The sequence below is a fragment of the Phocoena sinus genome, chromosome 15, assembly GCF_008692025.1.
Source record: "Phocoena sinus isolate mPhoSin1 chromosome 15, mPhoSin1.pri, whole genome shotgun sequence".
Lineage (NCBI taxonomy): Eukaryota > Metazoa > Chordata > Mammalia > Artiodactyla > Phocoenidae > Phocoena > Phocoena sinus.
Window position 1 is genome coordinate 60,997,812 of NC_045777.1, and position 18,987 is coordinate 61,016,798.

Genomic DNA, 18,987 nt, shown 5'->3' on the forward strand with positions numbered 1-18,987 from the left:
GAAATCAAGAAAACACTCCCATTTACCATTGCAACAAAAAGAATAAAATATCTAGGAATAAACCTACCTAAGGATACGAAAGACCTGTATGCAGAAAATTATAAGACACTGATGAAAGAAATTAAAGATGATACAAACAGATGGAGAGATATACCATGTTCTTGGATGGGAAGAATCAACATTGTGAAAATGACTCTACTACCCAAAGCAATCTACAGATTCAATGCAATCCCTATCAAACTACCACTGGCATTTTTCACAGAACTAGAACAAAAAATTTCGCAATTTGTATGGAAACACAAAAGACCCCGAATAGCCAAAGCAATCTTGAGAACGAAAAAAGGAGCTGGAGGAATAAGGCTCCCTGACTTCAGACTATATTACAAAGCAACAGTAATCAAGACAGTATGGTACTGGCACAAAAACAGAAAGATAGATCAGTGGTACAGGATAGAAAGCCCAGAGATAAACCCACGCACATATGGACACCTTATCTTTGATAAAGGAGGCAGGAATGTACAGTGGAGAAAGGACAGCCTCTTCAATAAATGGTGCTGGGAAAACTGGACAGGTACATGTAAAAGTATGAGATTAGATCACTCCCTAACACCATACACAAAAATAAGCTCAAAATGGATTAAAGACCTAAATGTAAGGCCAGAAACTATCAAACTCTTAGAAGAAAACATAGGAAGAACACTCTATGACATAAATCACAGCAAGATCCTTTCTGACCCACCTCCTAGAGTAATGGAAATAAAAACAAAAATAAACAAATGGGACCTAATGAAACTTCAAAGCTTTTGCACAGCAAAGGAAACCATAACCAAGACCAAAAGACAACCCTCAGAATGGGAGAAAACATTTGCAAATGAAGCAACTGACAAAGGATTAATCTCCAAAATTTACAAGCAGCTCATGCAGCTCAATAACAAAAAAACAAACAACCCCATCCAAAAATGGGCAGAAGACCTAAATAGACATTTCTCCAAAGAAGATATACAGAATGCCAACAAACACATGAAAGAATGCTCAACATCATTAATCATTAGAGAAATGCAAATCAAAACTACAATGAGATATCATCTCACACCAGTCAGAATGGCCATCATCAAAAAATCTAGAAACAATAAATGCTGGAGAGGGTGTGGAGAAAAGGGGACACTCTTGCACTGCTGGTGGGAATGTGAATTGGTTCAGCCACTGTGGAGAACAGTATGGAGGTTCCTTAAAAAACTACAGATAGAATTACCATATGACCCAGCAATCCCACTACTTGGCATATACCCTGAGAAAACCAAAATTCAAAAAGAGTCATGTACCAAAATGTTCATTGCAGCTCTATTTACAATAGCCAGGACATGGAAACAACCTAAGCGCCCATCATCGGATGAATGGATAAAGAAGATGTGGCACATATACACAATGGAATATTACTCAGCCTTAAAAAGAAATGAAATTGAGCTATTTGTAATGAGATGGATAGACCTAGAGTCTGTCATACAGAGTGAAGTAAGTCAGAAAGAAAAAGACAAATACCGTATGCTAACACATATATATGGAATTTAAGGGAAAAAATGTCATGAAGAACCTAGGGGTAAGATAGGAATAAAGACGCAGACCTACTGGAGAACGGACTTGAGGGTATGGGGAGGGGGAGGGGTGAGTTTTGATAGGGCGAGAGAGAGTCATGGACATATACACACTAACAAACGTAGTAAGGTAGATAGCTGGGGGGAAGCAGCCGCAAGGCACAGGGATATTAGCTCGGTGCTTTGTGACAGCCTGGAAGGGTGGGATGGGGAGAGTGGGAGGGAGGGAGACGCAAGAGGGAAGACATATGGGAACATATGTATATGTATAGCTGATTCACTTTGTTATAAAGCAGAAACTAACACACCATTGTAAAGCAATTATACCCCAATAAAGATGTTTAAAAAAAAAATAAAAAATAAAAAATAAAAACACTGCATCTTGACCCTTGCATCCCTTTAATTATGTGTAGCCCTCACATAATCCCATATTTTTGGCCAGCCTTCATTTCCATGTGGTTCTATCACTCCTGCTGAGTTGCTGCCACCCACATGTCCTGCCCCCACCTTTATGTTGTAGGTACCTTCTGGGAAGAACTACATTATCTCTTCCCTACCAAGCTCTCCAAGACAATTCTTACTTAGAGTCTATACTCCTCTACTAACTTGCTGAGTGGCCTCAGGTAAGTAAATTATCCTTTAGTTTTTTCATCTTCAGGGTGGAGGGCAGTGGGGGTAGTAATACCTACCTCATAGGGTAATATTGCACAGATTAGGAAATACATATATGAAGTGCTTCCCACAGGGTCTAAGACGTGGTGAGCCTCTAATAAGTAGAAGTGATTATTATTCTTAGTCTCGAATCTCGCCCAGATCCACCCTAACCCTACACATTCTTCAAAACATATCTACCCCTCTAGAAGCTATTCATGACCACTCCAGCTTTCGTGGGTCTCCTAATTTTTGTTATTCAATTTAGCCCTTTACCACACACTGCCATGTAGAACCTGCTGCTCTTTCAGGGCAAAGACAGATGAGATTTATTGGTCACATACTGTGTGCCAGATGCAATTATGAACTTGGTTTACACTATCTCTAATCATTTTAAAATAATCCCCCAAGGCAGGAGTTATTATTCTTCATTTTACAGGTGGGGAAACTGAGACTCAGAGAGGCCATGTAATTTGTTTAAGGTCACCCAGCTGGATCTGAACCCAGCTCTGCCTGAGTTGAAAATCTGTGCTTTTCCTTCCTTAATGCGTGCTAGTTGTTGAACATTTCTTGAGGGTCAGATATTAGCTGCAGCAAAAGGCAAAGAATTCATTCATTCATTCATTCATGCATTCAGTCAACAAATGTCTGTGAAGCACTGTGACATATGCTATCAGGACCCCCTCCATTTCCTCTTAGGCCTTATCAGTATAGTACACACAACCCAACTCTCAGTGCGGGCATCCACAAGTCTTTCCTTGAAGATTTCCTCTGGCCACTAGAGCCTGCTCTGCTGATGGACAGGATGGCAGGATGACAGAGCTGGAGACTTCCCTCTCCCTGAGAACAGCCTTCAGTGACTGATGGGAGCTAATGTGTAACCACCCCAGCCCTATCACTCACTCCTCAGGTGGGACAACTCTGAATCTGTGTCTACACTGGCTCCTAGAGTCCCAAGGAGTTTCATACTCCAGTTGCCCCAATGGTAAGTCACTTGATGACACACCTACTATAGACTGAATGTTTTTGTCCCCCCAAACTCATATGTTAAAACTTAACATCCAATGTGATGGTATTTGGGGACTTTGGGAAGTGATGGTGGGACCTTTATCAATGCGATGAGTGCCCTTATACAAGAGACCCCAGAGAGCTCCCTTCCCCTTCCAACATGAAAGGACACAAGGAGAAGTTGGCCATCTGCAACCTGCACCTGAACCTGACCCTGCTGGCATCCTGATCTCAGACTTCCAGCCTCCAGAACTGTTCAAAACTGTGAGAAATACACTTCTGATGTGTATAAGCCACATAGAATTGTACCCTGTTTTCATGGACCTTTATTGGCTGTCTTCTTTTCCTTGTCTCACTCCCATCCACTGACTGCACTCCCTTCACCTCCCAAATAAACCATTTGCACTTGAATCCTTGCCTCCGCGTCAGCTGTGGGAGGAAACCAGGCAAAAATGAACAGAGACATCTATGAGGCGCCTGCCTTTACACAGCTTGCACCCTAGTGGGGGAGACCAGCCATAAATAAGCAAACAGTAAATACAAGATACTTATAGATGGTGAAAATTACCAGGCAAGAACCGAGATGATGTGATGGAGAATAACTGGGGTGGAGGAACTCTTGTAGATATAATCATGGTCAGACAGGGTCTCCGGGGAAAGCAACCTTCAAATGAGGCCTGGACAACAAGAGAGCCAGCCACACAAGGGGCGAGAGTGAGAGAATTTAGGAAGGGGGGACACACCAGGGGTGAAGGTCTCCTAGGTGGGAAGGACAGTATGGCAGTAGCAGAGTGACTGAGGAAAGTGGAGATGCTGGCAGGTGACAGACCCTTCAGGGCTTGTAGGCACGTCAAGAAGTTTGGAACCATGGGAGGCCACTGAGGTGGTTTAAGGAAGGTCTTTGAATTTGACCTAAACCTGGAGGTTACTTTCTCCATCCTTGGGATTCAAATTCATTCACCTGGCTTCAGGGAGGAGGGGAGAAGGAGAAGGGGCTGGAGGAGGTTGCTTCTGCAAAGAAGTATGTCAGCAGAAGCTGAAGGGACCCTTTGTTTCATCAGGCTAGTTTTCCCTTTGATTCCCCAAAAGCTCTAATTCTGCATGTCACCAGGAAATAGGTAGACTGCAGCTCTGTGACAGCCTTCTCCAGTGTCTATGGCAACCTCGGGCTGGGGCCATTTTTCCTTCATCAAAAGAATGGGCTGGTTTCCTGAAGATAAGTAGAGCCCCATTGTTGCTCTCAGCTTTATAGAGGTAGTGTGCACAGGGATAATAAAGATCCGGCCGAATCCTGCTAATGATCTTACTTGAAATAGAGTGAAATGAAAGCATTTCTCCCCAGTCTAATTATAGATGCTTCGGGAGGAGAAGACGAGAAAGAGGCTCAAACTGGGGCTTTACTTCTTATCCCAGCCGTTATTTCTGGTGTTCTTGTGTGTGTGTGTGTGTGTGTGTGTGTGTGTGTGTGTGTGTGTGTGTGTGTGTGTGTGTGTCCAGAATCCGGTATGTTATTAAAAAGAGCTGGCTTCCAGGTTTGTGAAGTAGAAGCACTTAGCTATGTTCCTGAGAGGAACAAAAGGGCTAAACAAAGCAGGTGGGTGGAGAAAGGAGCATTATTTGACAACAAAAGTCTCTTGACTTATAGATCAGGCTGGTGTAAAGCTCTTCTTCCTCTTCCTAACTGGGGGACAAGGTTATCTTTCCAAAGGAAGGCAGATCACATCATTCAACAATATAAAGACCTTCAGTGGCTGCCGGTAGGTGGGTACAATAAAAACCCTAAGCTCTTGAGCTCAACCTTTCAACCCCAGCGTTCACTATGCATCTTTTACTTAGTCTGTTGTCTACTGCCAGTTCCTCCAAAGCACCATGCTGTATCTATCAGGCCTCTGAGCTTTCTTGTAGAATACATGCTTCAATAAAAATTTTAAAAAATGCATAATAGACATTTTAAATTTATCCAATATTAATATATATATTCATAGAATAATTTCTGTTGTATTGGGCAAGAAGAAAGCCTATGCATGATAAAAAAAAACTTGAAACATTTCAATAAATTATCGGATTCATTTTTGTAGTCCCATAAAAAAAAAGCTTGGCTCGGGAATCTCCTCCACCACAAAGCTGTCCTAGCCTCCCCAGGTAAGACTATTTGTTCTCACCCTTGCAACCTGTGTACACCCAAACCCCTGTATAGCAGACTTCGGGACTGGGGTAGATGGATTTCAACGATGGCCCCAGTAAATGACCTGCCTGTATCCACACCCTTTGCCTGTCATTCTGTAGTTCCCTGGCCCTGATGTGTGACTTGTTTTGAAAGATAAGATTATAGCAAAGTTCATGCAATCAGAGGCTTGAAAGCATGTGTGGGTCTCTTCTTGTCCTCGTATACAACTAGGTTTAGTTACTCTCAGATTCCTACCACCATCGCAAGAACAAGCCCCGGCTAGCCTGTTGGAGAATGAGAGACACATGGAGCACAGCAAGGCCATCCTAGAACAGCCAGCTCCTGGCCAACCCTCCAGCTGCCTGAAGATGCATGAAAGATCCCCCCCCTTCCCAAACTGGCAAAACTACCCAGATTGCCCACAGGTTTGTAAACAATAATAAATGGTTGGTTTAAGCCACTACATTTTGAGGTACTGTGTTTTATGCCAATTGCTAAATAATAGAATGGCCCACAAAGGTGAAGATTTAGGTCTGGTTGACCATTGTCCAGCTGTGTGAAAAACCATAGCTTACCTCACTCTCATCAAGAGAAAAGAGGTGACAAAAAGAGGGGTCCACTGTGGTTAGCACATTAATTCTTTCCAATAGAGAAGGCTGATCCAATTTATGTTATAATCCCCTCATCTCATAAGTCAAATAAAGAACTCTCTCCCCTTCAAGGGTTAGTGAGAGGTAATGAGATGGCAACCATATCACTTGATCCTTTTGAGAGGACAGAACTTTTGTCTTCTACGGACTGGTTGTAAGAAGCAGAGAGGGAAAGGGAATGGCTCCCCCTATAGGACACATTTGACCAACCATGCACAGTTGTAAAAAGTTGAAGTTTCCAGAACCATTGTGCACCCTCTTTCCCTATAAGAGAAACTATGCCAATTAAACCACTAAGGAGAGAATGGAGGGCAGAGATTCAGACAGAAGGAAAAAGGACTAGGAGAGGCTGGCAGAGTATGAGAGGCACTTTAGGAAGGGATTTTGCCTTCACTGACACCATTCTACTTTCCACCCAGACTCACACTCATGCATCCTCTATTTAAAGTATTAAATATCATCATAGAAAATATTTGATGATTGATCACTACATGCCAAGCATCGAAAAAACTCATTTAACTGGGGCTTCGCTGGTGGCGCAGTGGTTGAGAATCTGCCTGCTAATGCAGGGGACATGGGTTCGAGCCCTGGTCTGGGAGGATCCCACATGCCGCGGAGCAACTCGGCCCGTGAGCCACAACTACTGAGCCTGCGCGTCTGGAGCCTGTGCTCCGCAACAAGAGAGGCCCGCGCACTGCGATGAAGAGTGGCCCCCGCTTGCCACAACTAGAGTAAGGCCCTCGCAAAGAAACGAAGACCCAACACAGCAAAAATAAATAAGTAAATTAATAAACTCCTACCCCCAACATCTTCTTAAAAAAAAAAAAAAACTCTCACAATAATTCTAGATGTGGGCTGTCATCCTTGTTTTACAGATGAGGAAGAAAAGAGTTAGATTTACCCAAAGTCACATAGGTAGTAATGGATGGAATTAGGATTCAAATCCAGGCAGACTTGCTCTGATGCCTATGTATGCATAGTCTTGAGGAAAGAAGCCACATTGTGCCTTGTAGCCCATGATGTAGCATTAGACCCTGGATGTGGATCGGCAGGGTAGATCAGAATGAAGGACTATTGCTTCTTCTATACCACACTTAGGACCTTCTTCCATATTGGAGCTGCTAGACCCTTGGTTTTTTTAAAAAATCTTATTTTATTGAATTATAGTTGATTTACAACGTTGTGTTAATTACTGCTGTACAGCAAAGTGATTCAGTTCTACATATCTATATACATTCTTTTTCATACTCTTTTCCATTATGGTTTATCACAGGATATTGAATATAGTTCCCTGTGCTATACAGCAGGACCCTGTTGTTTAATCCATTCTATACATAATAGTTTGCATCTGCTAATCCCATACTCCCAGTCCTTCCCTCCCCCACCACGCCCCTTGGCAACCACAAGTCTGTTCTCTATGTCTGTGAGTCTGTTTCTGTTTCGTATATATGTTCATTTGTGTCATATTTTGGATTCCATATATAAATGATATCACATGGTATTTGTCTTTCTCTTTCTGACTTACTTCACTTAGTATGATAATCTCTAGGTCCATCCATGTTGCTGCAAATGGGATTATTTCATTCTTTTTTATGGCTGAGTAGTATTCCACTGTATACATGTACCACATCCTCTTTATCCAGTCATCTGTCCATGGACATTTAGGTTGTTTCCATGTCTTGGCTGTTGTAAATAGTGCTGCTATGAACATAGGGGTGCATTTATCTTTTGGAATTACAGTTTTGTCTGGATAATGCCCAGGAGTGGGTTTGCAGGATCATATGGCAACTCTATTTTTAGTTTTTTAAGGAACCTCCATACTGTTCTCCATAGTGGCTGTATCAATTTACATTCCCACCGACAGTGTAGGAAGAGTTCCTTTTTCTCCACACCCTCTCCAGCATTTGTTATTTGTAGACTTTTTAATGATGGCCATTCCGACTGGTGTGAGGTGATACCTCATTGTAGTTTTGATTTGCATTTCTCTAATAATTAGTGATGATGAGCATCTTTTCATGTGCCTGTTGGCCATCTGTATTAGACCCACGTTGATCTGCCCCTGGTTGCTCTATACTTCCAGGCATGTGGCTCTCTTCATTAGAAAAGCATTAGCCTGAGGGAAGGGGATCTCAGAGCCAGGCAATTCAGAATTTTGCCTATTTTTTTTTCACCCTTATTAGGACACTCCCCTCGACTTGGTTGAATTTCACCTATGTTCCTGGCTCGCCTCACTATTACTATCACAGAAACATAACCAACCACCTCTTTTTTAACTGACTGCCCACTTTGTATTCTAACTCTACTATTTTAGCCCATTCAATTTCTACACCAGAATATCTCCAAATGCATATAACCACATAATTATACCTTTATAAACCATTTATCCAAATTCATTTTGTATACATAATTTAGTACACATTCCTTTTCCAAAACAAAAGATTCCGCCACCACCCCCCCCCCCCCCACGCTTTTTCTGTTTTTGCGGTACGCGGGCCTCTGACTGCTGTGGCCTCTCCCGTTGTGGAGCACAAGCTCCGGACGTGCAGGCTCAGCGGCCATGGCTCACGGGCCTAGCCGCTCCGCGGCATGTGGGATCTTCCCGGACCGGGGCACGAACCCGTGTCCCCTGCATCGGCAGGCGGACTCTCAACCACTGCGCCACCAGGGAAGCCCAAGATTCCCCTTTTATTCAATATTTTGCATCATCTTCCACCCCGTCTTTGTCTGAATTTCTTATCTGCCAGTAAATATGAGGAGTCCACCTCTGCAGTGCCCCCACGTTATTCCCTGCCAATATATATACTCCCCCAATCAGGATGTATCTCTAATTTCCTCTACAGAAGGTGAAGTCAAAGTCCACCTTGTCCCCCATTGGATTGATTTCAAGAGCAGCTTCAGTGTTTTTCATTCACCAGAGATTTATGTGGAAATGGATAAAATGGAGTCAAAAGAAAGTGACACAAACGTGCACCTGGTGGATGAGAGCAGTGAGTAGCAGTGCTCATTGCCATTCCTAAACAGCCTGTGATTCGGAAGTATTTGCCCTATCCTAGCTGAATAGTAATATACATGTGGAAATTGATAATTATGTTCATTCAACCCTTCGAAAAATGCCTTCATGTGTTAAGATGCTAAAACATAAAGCTAAGTGCCCGATTCTTTATTAACTCAGTGTGGAGTTTTTACAGTTAAAGGCAGCAGTTTTGCATCTACAATTACCCCTCAGCTTTTAAGTGGATCTAAATGGACAAATGAACCACAGCCTCCTGTTCCCCCTGATACAATGCGTCTCTATCCTGCTGGAAAGAAATGAACATGAGTTGACTTAGAGCTAGACACTATTGGTGGCTGTGAGTTTCTCTTTGGTTTTAGCTGGAGAAATCTAAGCCCTGTAGGTAGAAAGTTCAGAGATCCTTCTTATGGCATGGGGTTGGAATAAAATTCATTTAACGAATGAATAATGAGTGTCTACCTTGTATTAGGTACTCTTCTGGGACCTGGATATAGGTGAGAAAGGCAAGCATCCTCCCTTATCCTACTGGGAGAGATAAACACTAAAGAAAGGAATAGGAAAACCACATAATGTCAGACATAGTAAGTTCTAGAAAGAAAAGAAAATGGGGTAAAGATCTGGCTGGTGACTCCTGTTTGTCTGTTTTCCACGAATCTGAACGACTTATCACCATGCACTGGCCACATGGGTGGACTTTCTCCTTCTCACTCTTCTGGAATAAGACCTGGGAGTCCCATGCCCCCTTAGATTGTACACTTGAACTTTCCTGTTTTCATCTCCAGTGCTAAACCCTCTAGATCACTAGATCACTTTTCCATCCTCCACCTGCTCTATGTCTCCAATTATTGCTCACATCTGAGTCAGCTCCAGAATCATATCTTCTAAACCACCGTTTCCCCTACAGTGCTGAACACATTATTTGCACAGAGAAATGAATAAATGAATGATTCACTGGGGCAATGCTGGGATATCAATGTCTATTCTTTTTTGGGATTGAAGTATAGTTGATCTACAATATTATATAAGTTACAGGTGTACAATATAGTGACTCATAATTTTTAAAGGCTATTCTCTATTTATAGTTATTATAAAATATTGGTTCTATTCCTCATGTTGTGCAATATATCTTTGTAGCTTATTTTATACATGATAGTTTGTACCTCTTACTCCCCTACCCCTATATTGCCCCTCCCTGATTCCCTCTCCCCACTAGTAATGACTAATTTGTTCTCTATGTCTGTGAGTCTGCTTTTTTGTTATATTCACTAGTTTGTTGTTTTTTAAGATTCCACATATAAGTGATACCATACAGTATTTGTCTTTCTCTGCCTGACTTACGTCACTTAGCATAATACCCTCCAAGCCCATCCAAGTTGCTACAAATGGCAAATTTTCATTCTTTTTAATGGCTGAATAGTATTCCATCATATATATATATATATATATATATATATATATATATATGGGCATATGTATATGTGCCACATCTTCCTTAGCCATTCATCTGTTGAGGGATACTTAGGTTGCTTCCATATCTTGGCAACTGTAAATAACACTGCTTGCTATGAACACTGGGGTACATGTAGCTTTTCCAATTAGTGTTTTTGGGTTTTTTCCATTGGAGTGGAAATGCTGGGTCATATGGTTTCTATTTTTCGTTTTTTGAGAAACCTCCATACTGTTTTCCACAGCGGCTGCACAAATGTACGTCCCCGTCATCAGCGTACGACGGTCCCGTTTTCTCCACGTCCTCACCAACATTTGTTATTTGTGTTCTTTTTGACGACGGCCGTTCTGACAGGTGTGAGGTGATATCTCACTGTGGTTTGATTTGCATTTCTCTGATGATTAGCGATGCTGAGCATCTTTTCAGGTGCCTGCTGGCCATCTGCATTTCCTTGTTAGGGCACTGTGCAGTGAAGAATTAATCTTACCCAAACAGAGGTCTGACTTTTGCTTTTGGCTACTGAGATGCAATCCCTTGACCCTTGGAATGTCGTACCTGATAGGAGTGTCCTTGTTTGCCTGGGGCCTTGGCCACCAGGCAGTCTAACAATGTGGTTTACAAGGCAGGCTTTCGGTCATACAGTATCAGTTCTACCTTTGAAGGAGCTTAAGACAAATGGTTAGCCAAACGTTATCAGTTCTAACACCAGATGGGCTGCTGCACAAGCAGTATATGATCAAGCCCCAATAAAAACCCTAGAATCTCAGGTGAGTTTACCTGGTTGGCAATACTCTGTGCATATGGTCACCCATTGATGCTGAGAAAGTCACACTATCCGTACATAACTCCATGGAGAAAGAATGACTGAAACTCCAAATTGGAAACCTCTCCTGGACTCTGCCCATGAGCTTCCTCCCTTGACTGATTTTAATCTGTATCCTTTCCTGGCAATAAACTGTAACTGTGAGCATAAGTGCTTTCTGTGAGTTCCGTGAATCCTTCCAGCTAACTACCAAAAGGCTAAAAGTGGTTTTGGGGACCCTATGAACCTACAATTGGTGTCAGAAGTGAGGGTGTCTTTGGGTGGATGTTGTTCCCTCTACTATATAGTTGTTTAACTCTCATAGCCACGTGCCTGCCCCATGTCACCACATAAAAAGAAAGATCCTGCACTTACTTAACAGTTCACAGCCTAAGTTCTGAATGCCTCCCTTTGGCTGGTTCTCTATACAAGTATGAGCTCTGCATGGCCTTTCATCATTCCACCTCCCTTTTGTTCACCCTTGTCCTTTTTATTTGACTCAGAACCATTTTGTCATCTATGATATTAAATCCTCTTGAACAAGTTTCTTTGTATTGACTACTCAGCCACCAATAAACACAGTCCCCCAAATTTCCTATTACCACCCTTTATGCTTAAGACAGTCCCCAAACAGGAACTGAAGGTCCAGGTAATCTACCTGAGAAACAAAAAGAAAACTGAATGGGGTAATGGTTTCATGTAAGAAATAAGAAATATGACGAGGGCCTCTCTAGGCAAGATCTCAGGGAGCATTCCACACATGTCACTTTTCTTCCTTCCTTCTTTCCTTCATTTATGTCAAGGACAATGTCTGGCATGTCACTAGACGCTCAACAAATATTTGCAATATTTGTTCAATGCATGGATGAGCTAACCAATACTGAGCACATCCTGTATTTTGTACGCTGTGCTAGGGACTGGAGATACAGTGATGGATAATACAGATGTGTTCCAACTTTGATGTACTCATTCCACCAGTCAACCCATTGAACCAGGGGAGTCTGAAGGAAACACAGGGAATAATAAGAATAATCTCATGTGGATACTTATTTTATTATGATTCATTTTCTCCTTCCACCAGCTGTGGCTCTTTGGGTATCATGCAATATCATAAAAATGATGGAGACTCTTTGACTGGAAGGATCTTAGATTTTAGCATGTGCCCACACCTTATGCGTCAAGCACAGTCCTGGTCTCAGCTTGCCTCAGAGAGAAATGATCTTACAGATTTTATAAAGCAAACCTTTATCTCCCTCCATCAATTCCGCTACCCTTCTCCCATGTCATCACACAGATGACAAGGGGAGTAGAATATAAAGGGAGCATTATCTAGAGAAACAAGATAAATTAGTGTACAACCTTCACCTTTGCCTGGAGATGTTCTAGCCTATTGTTTTTTTATACTATTTTTTTCAGGGGTCCTTATCTCCTTTGTTTTTCCAAATAAGCCATAACTGGATTATTTGGTGCCCCAGATCATACATCAAAATTTGAAATCACTGGAGTTCAACAGATGAAGAAAGTTTACATTTCAGAGGAGAATGGAATGTGCATTCCTCTTCAGCTTTTCCAGCCTGGCATTTGCTAATATTAGGCTGTTATGGACCCCACATATCATGTCTGGAGACCTTAATGAAGATGTTCCAACATAATTAACTTAGGAACAAAGGGGCAAAATAAAGGCATTGTGCTGATATCTGACCATTAGAAGCTACTCCACCTTAAAATAATGGGTATGGGAGAAAGAAAAAAGTTTGCATAAATCCTTAGATATTCTTATAGTCACTATCAAGCTTCAGACATTTATTAATATGATCCCTAAAATACACATTTGCATAGTCAGTGGGCAGTAACTGAGTGTCCACTGCATACTTAGCAACACTGGATTCACAGAAGATGCCAAAGGAGAGAGATGGTCCCGGTCCTCTTGGAGATGGAGTCTATTGGTACATAAACGTAATACACATAAACAACCTCAAAATGAGTCAGCTCTATGAGTGCCTCAAGGAGAGGAATGGCATTGCTAGGGTCACAATAATAACATAATAATACAAAGACTTGGAATCTTTTGATTGCTTACTGTGTGTCATGAACTTCACAACAAGCCCCCAAGTTCTATCATACTAGCCCCACGGTACGGATGAGAAAACTCAAGTTTAAAAGTTACGTGAGTTCCCCAATGTCACACAGTTGGTAAACTTATCATTCATCTAACAAATACTGATAAAATACATGTTCTATGCCAGAGACCAAGCGAAGCGCTTTTTATTTTTCGCCTTATTTAATTATCATGATAAAGTCGTGGTAGAATGGATTTTCCTGTTCCACATGTACTACAGAACCTTGCCACCCCTATTAAGAAATGAAGTCTATTTCCCTTCGCCTTGCACCTGGGTGGTTTTTGTGACCGTCTAGAAGAATCGAGGCTGGTGCATGTAATGCTATGTGACTTCTAAGGCTGCACAATGGGAGATACAGCTCTGCCTGGCTCTCTCTATTGAGTCACTCCTGAAGCCAGCCATCATGCTGTGAAGAAACCCAGGACACATGAAGATGCCTCCTTCTCAGTTGAACTCCCAGCCAGCAGTCAGCACTGACTTGGAAACCATGAGGTGACCCATCTTGGAAGCAGATTCTCAGCTGCCAGGGAGAGTAGCCACCACTGATGCCAAGTGGAGTGAAGAAGAGATTTCCCTACTGAGCTCTGCCCTGATCACAGATACACAAGCAAAACGTGTTTTTGTTTTAAGCCTCCTGTGATTGCTTAATTCTATGTGTCAACTTGACTGGGCTAAGGAATTTCCAGATAGCTGGTAAAACATTATGTCTGGGCATGTCTGTGTTTCTGGAAAAGATTAACATTGAATTGGCAGACTGAACAAAGATGATTGCTCTCACCAATGAAAGTGGATATCATCCAGTTCACTGAGGGCCCAAATAGAACAAAAAGGTAGAGAAAAGGTGAATTGGTTCTTTCTGCTTGAGCTGGGACATCCAGCCCTCGGACCTTGTTGTTCCTGGTTCTCAGGCCTACGAACTCAGACTGAATTACAACACTGGCTTTCCTGGGGCTCCATCTTCCAGACAATAGATTGTAGGACTTCTCAGCTTCTGTAATTGCATGAGCCAATTCTTCATAATCTCTCTGTCTCTCTCTCTCCATATATCATATGGATTAAATATATATATGTGTGTATATATATATATATATATATTATGTATATATAATGTATATGTGTGTATATATATACATATATATATATATATATATATATGTATGTATATACTATTGGTTCTGTTTCTCTGGAGAACCCTGAAAAACACACCTCTGTATTAGCAGTTTGTCATGCAGCAGTTGATAACCAGAAAAAATGCTGAGATGAAGGTTAATTTAATCCTTATTTTCCAGATGAGCAGCAAGAACCTTAGCAAAGTGGAATAGTTTACCTAAGATCACACAGCTATAAGTGGTAACCCTATAAGTATAGCCCTGACTGGAACCCAGGTCTGAATTTATATTCCAGATTCTTAGCTGCAGTGCTGTACAAGTTCCTGATTCCAGAAAAATTTGAAAGACATGCATTCAGTTATTGCCCTTCATGTAGTAAGCAGGTACAGTGTACCAGGCTTGGGTTAGGTAGAAGGTGACAAAGAAGAATGGGATTTAGACTTGCCCTCATTGAGCCCACAGGCCATTGGAAGAGACATTTCAACCACAGTTACAATAGTGTGATGGTCTACCATTATTGTAAGTGTTTACAAAGCACTTAATGCATGGAACTAAACTAAGCAGTTTACATGCATTATCTCACTTAATCCTCATAATAACCCCAGGAAATACTTACTATTATTTCCCTCTTTAACAGTTGAGGAAACTGAGGCACACAGAAATGAAGTAACTAGCTGAAAGTCACAGATCTATTTAGGGACAGCGCAGGATTGAACCCAGACAGTTGGGCTCCAGAGGTGCATTAGTTATCTGCTGAGGCCTGATGAATGACCCCAAAGTTTAGTGACTTAAAACTACGAAGTATTATGCTTACAATTCCTGTGAGCCAGAGATTCAGGGTGGCTTAGCTCAGGGTCTCTGATGAGGGTGTGGTCAAGATATTGGCTGAGGCTGCAATTGTCCGAAAGCTTGACTAGCACTGGAATATCCATTTCTAAGATGGCACACTTGCATCTTGCTATTGTTGACGAGTCCTCGATTACTCTTTTTTTTTTTTTTTTTTTTTTTTTTGCTGTACGTGGGCCTCTCACTGTTGTGGCCTCTCCCGTTGCGGAGCACAGGCTCCGGACGCGCAGGCTCAGCGGCCATGGCTCACAGGCCCAGCCGCTCTGCGGCATGTGGAATCTTCCTGGACCGGGGCACGAACCCGTGTCCCCTGCATCGGCAGGCGGACTCTCAACCACTGTGCCACCAGGGAAGCCCCTCGATGACTCTTCACAGGCAGCTTGAGTGTCCTCACGAGATGGCAGCTGGCCTCCTCTAGAGTGGATGATCCAAGAAGGAGCAAGGGGGAGGGGGGCAGCAATGTCGTTCATTATCTGGCCTCATAAGTCATACTCCATCAGTTCTGCTGCATGGTATTTGTTGGAAGCAAGTCACCAAATTTGGTCTGCATTCAAGGGGTAGGGAATTAGGCTCCATATTTTGAAGAGAGGCATGTCAAAGAATGTGTGAACATAGCTCTAAGCCACCATAAGAGGAAAGAAGAGGAGGCCACAGAAATGCAGAGAGACAAGTGCCTGACTCAATTCAGGGGATTTTTAACCCTTAATTTCAGTCTTTAAAAAGTGAATAAAATTAAACCACTTGTTCAATCCAATGAAACATGAGGAAGGATGGAAAAGGTAATTCAGACAGAAGAAATAGCATCTATAAAAGTAAAGTTTGGGGAACTGAATATCATTCAGTATGATGGGGAACTGGAGGAAGTGGGAGTGAGAGATGGGGCTAAATTTTAGAGGATATTATCTCATGCTGTGAGCTTAGTTTTATCCTATTGTGGTGGGACCATCCAAACAGGGTGATGGCACAAATTAAACTTGCAGTGTAGAAAGTTCATTGTGGATTTCATGTAAAGGATAGATTGGGAAGAATGTGCATGAGGTTGGGTGACCAGTTAGGAAGCTGTTGCAGTAGTTCTAGGAAGTCGTGGATGGGAATTAACACTGTGGGCAAGGGGAGGGAGAGGACCGGGTGGGGAGGGGAGGGAACACAGAAGTAGAGCCATCAGTACTTGGAGACAGACTGCTAAAGGTCATGGAACAGAGAGAAGAGTCTAGGAAGATTCCTGGGCCTGTTCTGGCTGGAGGGCTTGACCTACTCTCTGAAGAAGTGCCCTTGAGCTTCATTACCTTCTCCAGTTGCAGAAATGAGGGAATCCAATGTCAATGATGTTAACAAAGATGCTGTTCTTGGCTTGGTGCTTTGGGTAGCCAAGGTCGAGAAGTAGAAAAAACATCCTTCGCAAATTATGTATCTGTGTAGGGCCGGAGGCTCTGTTTCCTAAAACAAAGAGCTTCCTTAATAAATTCTGTATTTAACTGATTACTGTCGGCAGCATCTTCAGCGTTCTGGCTGGGACGGGTCTACCGGCTGCTTGGGAAATATCCAGCTACTAATCAGCTGGCAAAGAATCGATTCCTATGTCACATCCCTTCCCTTTAGGCCACAAGTCTACAAAATTGCTAAGTGGCAGAGGCCTCTGAATCCTTGCCTTTGGGTCACTGGAATTGCAGAAACTTGTTAATATTGACTTTCATCTAATTGCTTCACTAGTTGGTTGACAGGGTTGTTCTTTTTTCCTTTTATTTTCCGGGTTACTTTATGCCCCAAAGGAATGCTAATTAATAGAAAGGTCCAGGCTCTCCCAGGCTCAAAGTACATACTCCTTTCTCCTTACCCCACTACTTGTGTGTTGTGAGAATTACGTAGCAGTTTCATCACTTAAACCTTCCATGCCTCAGTTACTTCATCTTTAAAATGGGCATAATTCTATTAACTCTACTCCTTCCTTTATAGAGTAATTGTGAGGAATAGAGGAAGCTTTCCAGCTGAGTGTACTGTCTGGCACTTAGTGAGGGTTCAATAAAGGGTAGCTATAAATAATAATCACCCCATTTGCTGGGAGATGTTACCAAAGCCTTCCTGATCTATGAGAGAACGCCAAAGTTTTAGAATTGCACTTTGTCAATTTCATCATTCCTGCATTGTCCAACTCATTACAGCTTTCTCATGGATGACTGCTAAGCCTCACCCAAGATTAGTTCAAAATTCACAACCCCACAAAACCAAGGCAGGTTGTATTTCCCCCACTCTGGTCTCTCCACCTTGGCCTAAGTGTGCCAGTGTTTTGGCTATATATAGTTCAACTTTGTAACTGAAATCTGAACCAGACTTCCTGGTCTCAAGCTAAAGCCTCCTTGGGACTTTATTTATATTTGTTTTGGTTAATGCTGAAATTGCCTCCTTTATTCCCCAAATCACTGATCTATTTCCCCTGAGTAGAGAAACTGGAAAATTTTCACAGCAAAGAATAATAAAATAATAGTGGTTGCTAAGATTGAGTGCCTACTATGTACAGGGTACTCCGCTCAGAGATTCATGTGTATAATATCCTTAGTCCTCATAAAATTCCTGAGATGGGTTCTATCCTCATCCCCATTTTAAGGTTGAGAAAAATAAGAACCCAAGAAATTCGTTAAGTTCTACATCTAGATAAAGGCTTTCACAAATGCTCAAATAGTCTCCTTCTAACATTGATATTTAGGGATCTAGGTTAATCAAAGATTTTGTTATAAAGGATTATGGAGGCCCCATTCTAAAACATAACCTTTTATCAAAGAGAATGTACAGTTTCTCATGTAGTTCCTTATCAGAACACACTGTATCATGCAGGCATCATTCTTCCCATTTACAGATGAGGAAATTGAGGTAGATTAGGATATTATGGATTAGGATACCTTTGGACCTAAATGACTAAAAATCCAATTCAAACTAGCTTAAACAAAAGAAATTAATTTATTATCTCTTGAAACTGAAAAATTTGGCTTCGAGTCCATTCGGAGCCAGGGCTCAAATGGTGACATCAGAACTCAGTCTGTCTCGCTATTGGCTCTGTGGTCCTATGTGTTGGCTTTATTTGCAGATCCCAAGTAGCTGCTCCCATGTTACTGAGGCTTGATCATTTCAGCGTGTTTCCCTCCAAACTCAAGCATAGGTCTTAGAATAGGTTCCCTTGACTCTGATTGGCTTGACTTTGTCACGTGTTTATCTTGAACCAATCGCTGAAGCCAGGAGGACAGTGCAGACTGATTGGTATGGCCCAGGTCACATGATTCATCTCTGGATCCAGGAACGGAGTCCTCGTCACAAGAACCATCTGGGTTGAGAGTGGTGAGGAGGTAAGACACCCCCCACCAAAATAAAAACCCCACAAAACCTGTTTTCTTGTTATCTCGAGAAGTAGAGGATGCTAGGCAGCAAATACAACAAATGTCCACCACAGAGCCTCAGAAACGGGGAGTCACTTATATCAAGGTAGTGAGCCTATAAAGCCAGAGTCAATTTCAAGCCTACATCCGGACTCCGCAGCCCTTTCTCTTTGCTCTTTGCCTCCAAAGAAGCCACCGAGATGATTTAGAAGTAGGA